Source organism: Tachysurus vachellii, chromosome 21 (assembly GCF_030014155.1).
Source record: "Tachysurus vachellii isolate PV-2020 chromosome 21, HZAU_Pvac_v1, whole genome shotgun sequence".
Lineage (NCBI taxonomy): Eukaryota > Metazoa > Chordata > Actinopteri > Siluriformes > Bagridae > Tachysurus > Tachysurus vachellii.
The window spans coordinates 18,510,515-18,519,284 of record NC_083480.1 but is presented as its reverse complement, the minus strand read 5'-3'; the positions used below and the strand labels follow the sequence as shown (position 1 = coordinate 18,519,284).

The following is an 8,770-nucleotide window of genomic DNA, read 5'->3' as shown; positions in this document are numbered from 1 at the left end:
CTTTCTCTTTATTGAAAGTCTACCATGTGTATATGTACACAGCTGATCCTGACCTCCCTGAGGCCCTAAGCAAAATTCTGCTAAGGGGCCTTCCTACCTGACCCCTGAGCCATGTAAACTATTTGCCACACATTCACACTTGACACCCCACTGCTCCCACTACAAACCTCCCTCCTTTTAAAAAAGTTTGCTCCATCTCTCGGTCAAAGTGTAAAACAATACAGAATTGAATGAGGTACAAACAAATCTTTATTGAATGGAATATTTTAAATAGAATTTTGAGTTCAATATTAGCAATTGAATTTATTAGCACTGCACAGCTAATGTAGCTAGTCAGATAGAGACTAGAGACAGAATCACGTCAACTTAACTTAACTGTTAACTGTTGCTCTTGCTGACATCAAACTTGAAGAGAACACAAGTTTACCTGATTGCTGTTCTCGCAATTCACTCTTATTTTGTCTTTTTTCTCTTTTCATGGCCAGATGGATCGCTCCGCTTCATATGGTCATCTACACAGTAAACATTAACACATGCTATAAAATGAGGCAGGGTAGGCGGAGCCTTGTGTAATTGGCGGGGCCCTACGCAAGGGCCGATCGGCACTGATTGTACTTCATAACATTATAAAAGATAAAACTGGGAGCTTAAAGGCATAAATTTCATGAAGAAATGTTCATCAGGTGTCAACAATCAACCATGTAAAGTGTTAAACAATATTACAGAGTAATTATATAATATAAATGCTTGTAGGTGAAAATTGTAGGAAGTGTAACTGTGTGTCAAACTGTTTTCAGTCTAAAATAACTTTAAAAGGTTTCAGTTGCAACCTACTGCATTTTTACTCAAAACAATTACAATTTTAAATTAAATTTCTTTATCTACATTTGTATTTAAGGAACTATTTTAATCAAGAGAAAAAACAATTCCAACAAAACATAAAAAATGACCCTCGTGTAGCAGAGCGAGCGAGATAAATTGCTTGTCCAGTCACGTGACGAGTGAATAAATTATATAAAGACAGGTTTCGGGTTACCTGCCTATGCGTCATTGCTGGCACCGCCCTCTCGTGGGACCCCATTCATGTTTTCCCCAGGTATGTGCGTGTGTAACCGCGTGGTAACCCGTCCGTCAAACTTTATATGCGTGCTTACTCAGGTGTTCTGTTTAACACTATAGGACAATATTGTCCCGCTGTTGTTTGCGTGGGCAGTCTGTTAACTCAGTGTGCGTTGGCGTCCAGTTTGTGAACCAGAAAAGTCCATCTAGTGAAGATGATCGCGTTTAGTGTGAGTTATAACTGCTAATCGCTGGTACGTATAATTTCGGTCCCTGTTTACGGCGGTTTATTTGTAATAACATACTGCTATATGCTCAGCAGGTTGATCTGGTTGTCCGACCACTTTCTGAGGGATGAGAGGGTTAAGTCCATGGGTATGACTGCGCTGCTGTTTTGCCTCTGAGAATACTGTCACGAGTCGCTCTGACTCCAACTCGGCACAATAAGGCTTCACGCCGTGTGCCGGTATTTTAATTGGCAGCTCTGTGTTTGTATTTAATGTAGTTACTTGTCTTAATACTCCCCTCTGTGTATTTTGTTTGTTTTCTTTGATGTATGTGGTTAAACATCATTATTAGTTTGCCCTTGGTCCTGGCCGAATGGAAGTATGCCTCATTAAATCTACATGTACAAAATTTGTATTAGTGATAGTAAATCTAGTAAATCTGCATGTACTAACTATCGTTAATTGACACCATCTCGTACTGTTAACCAGTATGTCTTTCGCTCTCTCTCTGAATCTGGGCTATTTGGGTTTCATTATTGATTAGTTTTGTTGATTTTATATTGTATATTTAATTTAAATTGAGAGGAATTTCTGTTTTTGTTTTGGTTTTGTAATGTTGATTTTCTTTGTATTTAATTCTTTCGTTGTTTAATTTACTTTTGATATACTTGTGCTGGACGGGTTGTCTTTGAGGGGAAGGAAGTAATTGATGTACCTATCCAGGGTGACTTTTACATTGGGTGCTGTGTTTGATGTGTACCTTTCACACGTGTGAGTGGCGTGGCTTGACACTGTGCTGTAGCTGGGTCAGGTATTATCTCTTCTTTCTCCCTGAGAGGCCTAGTCATTTCAAGTGTTTTTTTTTTGTTTTTTTTTATAAGTGACTTAAGATTTTATATTCATTTTGAAAATCTTAATCCTGCACAAACTGTAATAATAAAGGTTTATTGTGTTATTCTCTTGCCCTCGTCTCTTGTTCAGTATCATTAGGTAACGAACCTGTGTCCTTGTGGGCCTTTTTGTGGCGTTGTATAAATTTTTATATAACCTATTAGTGTTTACACACATTCTCTCTCTGGAAGTTGAGGCTGAACCTGAAGTGGAAGCTGAGGAAGAAGCAGTCGGAGCTGAGGCTGAAGGTGAAGTGGAATGATTAATATCATGTTTAATGAATACTTTTACCCAGAGATGGCATACACACTCACTGAACACGTTATTAGGAACACTATACTTTACTAAAACAGCGAAGGGCCTCACTTTGCTCTCACAGCAGTCTCAGTTTGTGGCATGGAGTCAACAAGATGTTGGAAACATTTCTTCGAGATCCTGCTCCATGTTGACATGATCACATACAGTTCCTGCAGGATTTTAATGAGCACTTTCATGCTGTGAATCTTCAATTTAATTCAGTTTAATTTGTATAGCGCTTTTTACAGTTGACATCGTCTCAAAGCAGCTTTACAGAAATAAACATAGAACAAAAGGTTAATATAAAGATTAATATAATACAAAATTCAAGATTAATATTAGACTTGTATTTAAATGTGTATGTATTTATCCCTAATGAGCAAGTCTGAGGTGACTCAGGTGACTGTGGGGAGGAAAAACTCCCTTAGATGGTAAAGGAAGAAACCTTGAGAGGAACCAGACACAAAGGGGAACCTCATCCTCATCTGGGTGACACTGGGGGTGTGATTATAAATATACAGTCTGATAAATGTTGTATTGATGAGGAGATTGTTGTCCTCAAACACCTCATGGAGTTGCGTCTCCTCTTTAGTATCACAGAGTCTAACTGGAGCTGGTAGATCTGTAGATGTCTCAGGATCCTCACAGAGTCTCCCTCGTCTCAGTGGAGGTCCAAAATCTTCATCACACGGAAGACAATCAGAGCTGGTACAATGTCTGGATGCTTCGGGATGGTAGAAAGAGAGAAAATCATAATATTCATAATATTAAGCACTAGATGATAATGTGCATTTGGTCTGATGTAATAGAGCACAATATTATGGGATGTATTATGTGTACGTCTGACTAAAGAGATGAGTTTTTAATCTACATTTAAACTGGGAAAGTGTGTGTTACCAGAAGTCCTGAGTTTTGTGATCTCAGAGAATGTGAAGGATTGTAACGTGTTAGAAGACTAGTTAGATACATGGGAGCTAAACCATTAAGAGCCTTGTACGTAAGTAGCAGCAGTTTGTAATCGATTCTAAACTTAACAGACAGCCAGTGTAGAGATGATAAAATTGGGGTTATATGGTCATACTTTCGTGTCCTAGTGAGAACTCTGGCAGCTGCATTTTGGACTAACTGTAGCCTATTTATTAAAGATGCAGGACAACCACCTAGTAATGCATTACAATAGTCCAGTCTAGAGGTCATGAAAGCATGAACTAGCTTCTCAGCATCAGATACAGACAGAATGTTTCTCAGCTTGGCAATATTTCTAAGGTGGAAGAAGGCTGTGTTTGTAATATGGTGATATGATTTTAAAGACAAGTTACTGTCTAATAAACACTCAGGTCTTTCACTGTCGAGCTACTAGTAACAGTACATCCCTCTAAATGGAAGCTGAAGTGTGAGAGTTTCTGTGTACTGGTTATTGAAACAATAAGTATTATTTCTGTCTTAAGAATGATTAATATGTTATGAGTATTAATGAGCCAAGAAAACCCACAGGAATGTTGTATACTGATGTCATTATGTAGAAACACGAGTGAGAGACACGGTGGATGTGAGGTGCAGTGAAGGTGGTCTGGTCCTGAGCTCACATTACTGCTCTCATGTAGCTCATGACTAAGATTTTATTATTATTTCCTAGTGATTAAAGACTGCTGTCAGGCTTTAAAAAGTCAAAAAAGCTGAACTAAATCACCAACACGAAACGACATAAAACACCGACACAAACAAAACCCCAAATCCTTGTATTTTAATACAGAAGAGTAAAAGTACTGTTGATTTCACAATAAGACATCGGTGTAACTGTGAGCTCCTGGTGAGTGAAGTGAAATGAAATGTTTGCTGCAATTGTTAAGATTCCTCGCTTTTGTTTCACATTACACATAAAAAAAACTGAATTCATTCGCATGAATATTCAACAGAAATATTTAAATGGCACATCCTACTACACACAGACACACAACTAGGTGACACAAGTTTTATAAGAGTAGAACAAAATGAACACTAACTCACACATCATACAACGTTTACAAAGTCCACCTCGAGTGACGCTGAGCCACGACGATCCAGAACTTTATCCAGACGAAGTTCATCATGCTGTTTCACGTTTATCACGAGTTATTTTAATGTAATTATAAGTTTTAAATAAAAAAAAAAGATTTAAGAGCAGCAGTTCCTCCCTAACACTGTTCCAAAATCTGATGAATGAATATTGAAATCACTGCAGGATTAACTAAATCACTACAGCTGTGTGTGTGTGTGTGTGTTTAAAGCATAGTCATTATTAAAGTGTTTTTCCACAACGATCGTTATAACCTTTAACTTAAAATTCATTATGTTGAGTTTTTTAATACAAGTGTGTGTCTCTTCGTACAGCAGGTTGCAGTTTTTTCCAGTTATAAGATTCATCATTCATCACATCGTCATCATTTACACTCCATAAACATTAATATTTCACCAGTAATTTAAAAAACCCAGCAGCACAGATTTAAGACATTTCTAACATTATAAACAATATTAAAGCACATTTATGAGCTTTCAGTGGTCTTTTCCCATGTGACTGTTCACTTTAGGAACTACCCACTATCCCAGGAGGATATCCCATGATGCACTGCTTGGGGTAAATGCCTAAATACTCTACCCTAGGGAATAGCGAGCAGGTCACTAGTACCGTAGCAGGTACAGTGTTTGATGACTGATGATGACAATCTCTGTAGTGCACTCGTTATTTTGAACCTAACTGCATGAATGAACCCAAAGTGCGCTCTAAATGCTCAGTGTGGTTCAGACGGCGTGTGACTTCATCGCCTGATGTCGGCCGGTCGGAGCTGTCTCTCTCCCTCAGCCAGGAAGATCTGCATGGCTCTGTACAGCAGGTGAACCCCAAGCTCACGCTGACGCTTCGCAGGCCAGGTGGAGACCATCCCATAATAATCCCCTCGCTTCTGATTGGTCAGCATCTTCAGACCTGAGGGGAAAAAAACATTTACACCGCAGTTCAGCGAGAGAGAGAGAGAAAGAGAGAAAGAGCGAAAGAAGGAAAGAAAGAAAGGGAGACAGAAAGAGAAAGAAAGAAAGAGGGAGGGAGGGGGAGAGAGAGAGAGACAGACAGAGAGAGACAGACAGAGGGAGAGAAAGAGGGAGGGGGAGAGAGAGAGAGATCCTGATGTTACAGTCTGTTTAATATCACTGATCACATGACCACAGTGTTTGTACCGATGGCATCCACCACGCAGGCCTCTCGCGTGTACGCCTCCACAGGAATGACGTTCTGGAAGCAGTGCAGCGAGATGACGCCGTGCCGCAGTTCCACACCTGCAAGATGTGCTGCACCTTCGAGCTGAGTTTCTGTTAAACACCACGAAACAAAACGCCATGGTGTTAGAATACAGCTGATTAGCCAAGAATTTCAGTCAGCTGATTTGTTCTCTCCTGAATTTGCAGGTTCTTCAGGATTCTGTCCAGATCAGATAACGAACCGTTCCTGATGTTAGCACTTAACTTCCTGTTCTTCTCTACAGTATTGTACCTTGGATGATTTGTCTCCTTTGAAGTACTCCAGAGCTTCGTACAGGTGGCTGTAGGGTCGCGAGCGTTTGCCTTTACTCACGTAGAAAATGGAGCTGATGAAAGTCTGGAAACACTCATGAGGCGTCAGCGCCTGGTAGGTTCTTCGTCACTCTGGACACAGAAACACTTTACACAGGATTATTTATGGTGCCGCTGTAAACTTCATGTCACATTCGCAGCATTTGGCAGACGCACTTGTCCAGGGCGACTAATGTTGTTCTCATTTTATACAACTGAGTAACTGAGAGTTAAGGGCCTCGCTCAAGGGCCCATCAGTGTCAGTTTGGTGGACCTCAACAGTCCAACACCTCAAACACTGAGCTACGACATCCCCCATGTTACCTTTCTATATCATAAACCAAAAAATAACTTTTTTTTTCCTGGGACTGAGATCAAGGAAACTTGATTTTGGGCTTCACCTGCTGGGTTTGTCTGAGCTTTACCTGCTGGGTTTGTGTGGGCTTTACCTGCTGGGCTTGTGTGGGCTTTACCTACTGGGCTTGTGTGGGCTTTACCTGCTGGGCTTGTGTGGGTTTTACCTACTGGGCTTGTGTGGGCTTTACCTACTGGGCTTGTGTGAGCTTTACCTACTGGGCTTGTGTGGGTATGTTGTTGTGTCTCATACCCGTGATTGTTACTGGTTCGTCCTGCACTGACTTCAGAGGAACATGTTTCTTCTGCAGGGTTTGTAATTTCCGCATGTATACATGGCGTGTGTCTCTGTTGCTGGGTCCAGGTTCCTCTCCCAGTTCCACGAGTTTGTGTCTGAGCTCTCGGTCTGTTAACCGTTCAGTCTCTGAGATGTGCTCTCTCTCCATCACTTTGTTAGGGAAGCGGTTTTCTTTTCCCTTCTCCGGACTTTTGGCTGCGGTCTGTAACGAGCGCATGGTGACGGTCTCCTCGCTGACAGACGAGCTGAGAGACGTGTTGGATGTGGGCGGGACATGCATCTCGATCAGCTCATGTCCCTCCCCAGCATCAGTGTAAAGATACTCCACTGGTTCGTCCGTGTCGGTGATGAGAGGACGTCCTCCGGGGGTGTAGGACAGGTTTTCCAGCGACTGAGTTTGAGAACGATTGCAGATTCGGCTCATGCTGTATCTCGGCGTGCAGCCGGTGGACGGAACCTCGAGCATTTGACTGAAGCTTTAACTCGACTCTGAGGACAAATCTTGAGAATCTGTGTTTTTGTGTATTTTTGTGCTTGAAGTCGAAAGGTCTGATGTTAAAAACTCCTTGTCTTCTGTGAACACATCACAGAAGACACAGAAGACTCCTCTTGGCAGCGTGATGATGAAGATGGTCCACGTTCTAAGCTCTCGTCGGTGGCACCCCTCGGAATAATGATGGTATCTGCCATGCTTCCAGAGATGATCAATGTTGATGCTTGACTTGCAGGCAGTTGGGATGAAACACACAGATTTGCCAAGTAGGAATCGAGATCTGCTGCTCCGTCTTCTTCAGAGGGACGTCTTAAACGAGGTTTGTCCGACTGAGCGACATCTCGGCGCACTCGCGTGGGTGTGGGTAGCGTCTGCTCGAAAAGAGACGAGGTAGAAAAAGACGAGGCGCTGTGTCTCTGGGAGCATCGACTGAGTCTCAAGCGCGTCCTGCCTGTGACGAACGGACTCTGAGTGAAGGAAATCTCAGTAATCTCATCGTTACAGGCTTGAGATGGCAAATTAAGTTCTTTCTTCTTCTCGCTATCTGAGACTATACTTCCTTTTGTCCACCCCTCTTTATCTGCTGAGATGTTTTCAGAAGGTAAAGGCGCTTCGATGGTGGTCTTGTACGGCTCGCTGTCACAGCTGTTGTATCGACTCAACCCGCTGTTACTGCTGACAGCAGCGTGAGATTCATTATCCTCGTCCTCCTCCTTCTTCGGAGACGTCACGTCGATCCCCTGGTTCTGCAACACGGTAGTTACGCGGTCCGAGTGCAAGAAGTCAGGATACAGAGAGAAATCGACCGTCGAGTCTCTGGAGTCGTCGTCGCTGTGCTTCACGTTCAGATAATACTCATCGAAGTCTCTGAACGTGATGCTTTTCCGGCTTGGGCTTAGGAACCGATCTGGCTGAGCCACTTCCAGACTCTTCTTTAAGTCTGTCCCTGACAGTCGGGTACTGGAGAAAACCGGAGGAAGAGTACCGACTGCTTCTACTCTGTTAAACACGTCGCTATCACGTGCGTTTAAACCAGAGACATCAGAGAGCCAGGATTTGTTAGGGTCTCTGTCCCTTCGCAGTCTGTTACTCTCTGATTTCCTGTAAAAGGAGGAATAGCGAGTGCTGCTGAGTGGCTCATCTCCCAAATCGCTCATGAGTGACAGGTTCACGCTGCAGTCCCTCATGGAGTGGTCTGAGTACAGTGCTGGAAAAGACCGCGAGACAGATATAGTGAAAGTGAAATAAGTGACGTGATGTGACATACGGTGACCCATACTCAGAATTTGTTCTCTGCATTTAACCCATCCAAAGTGCACACACACACACAGCAGTGGAGCAGTGGGCAGCCATTTATGCTGCTGCGCCCGGGGAGCAGTTGGGGAGGTTCGGTGCCTTGCTCAAGGGCACCTCAGTCGTGGTATTGCCGGCCCGAGACTCGAACCCACAACCTTAGGGTTAGGAGTCAGACTCTCTAACCATTAGGTCATGACTTCCCAAGATAGAGATATTGTAATATTATGTTGTGAATAGCGAAAGTGGGGGTGTCCAAAGAAGGCGGAACATTGC

General features: G+C 42.8%; 1 pseudogene; it reads right to left on the bottom strand.

The window, feature by feature from the left end:
* Positions 1 to 4,792: 4,792 nt before the first annotated feature.
* LOC132863956 (uncharacterized) lies at positions 4,793 to 8,566 on the bottom strand (annotated as a pseudogene).
* Between the last annotated feature and the right edge of the window lie 204 nt (positions 8,567 to 8,770).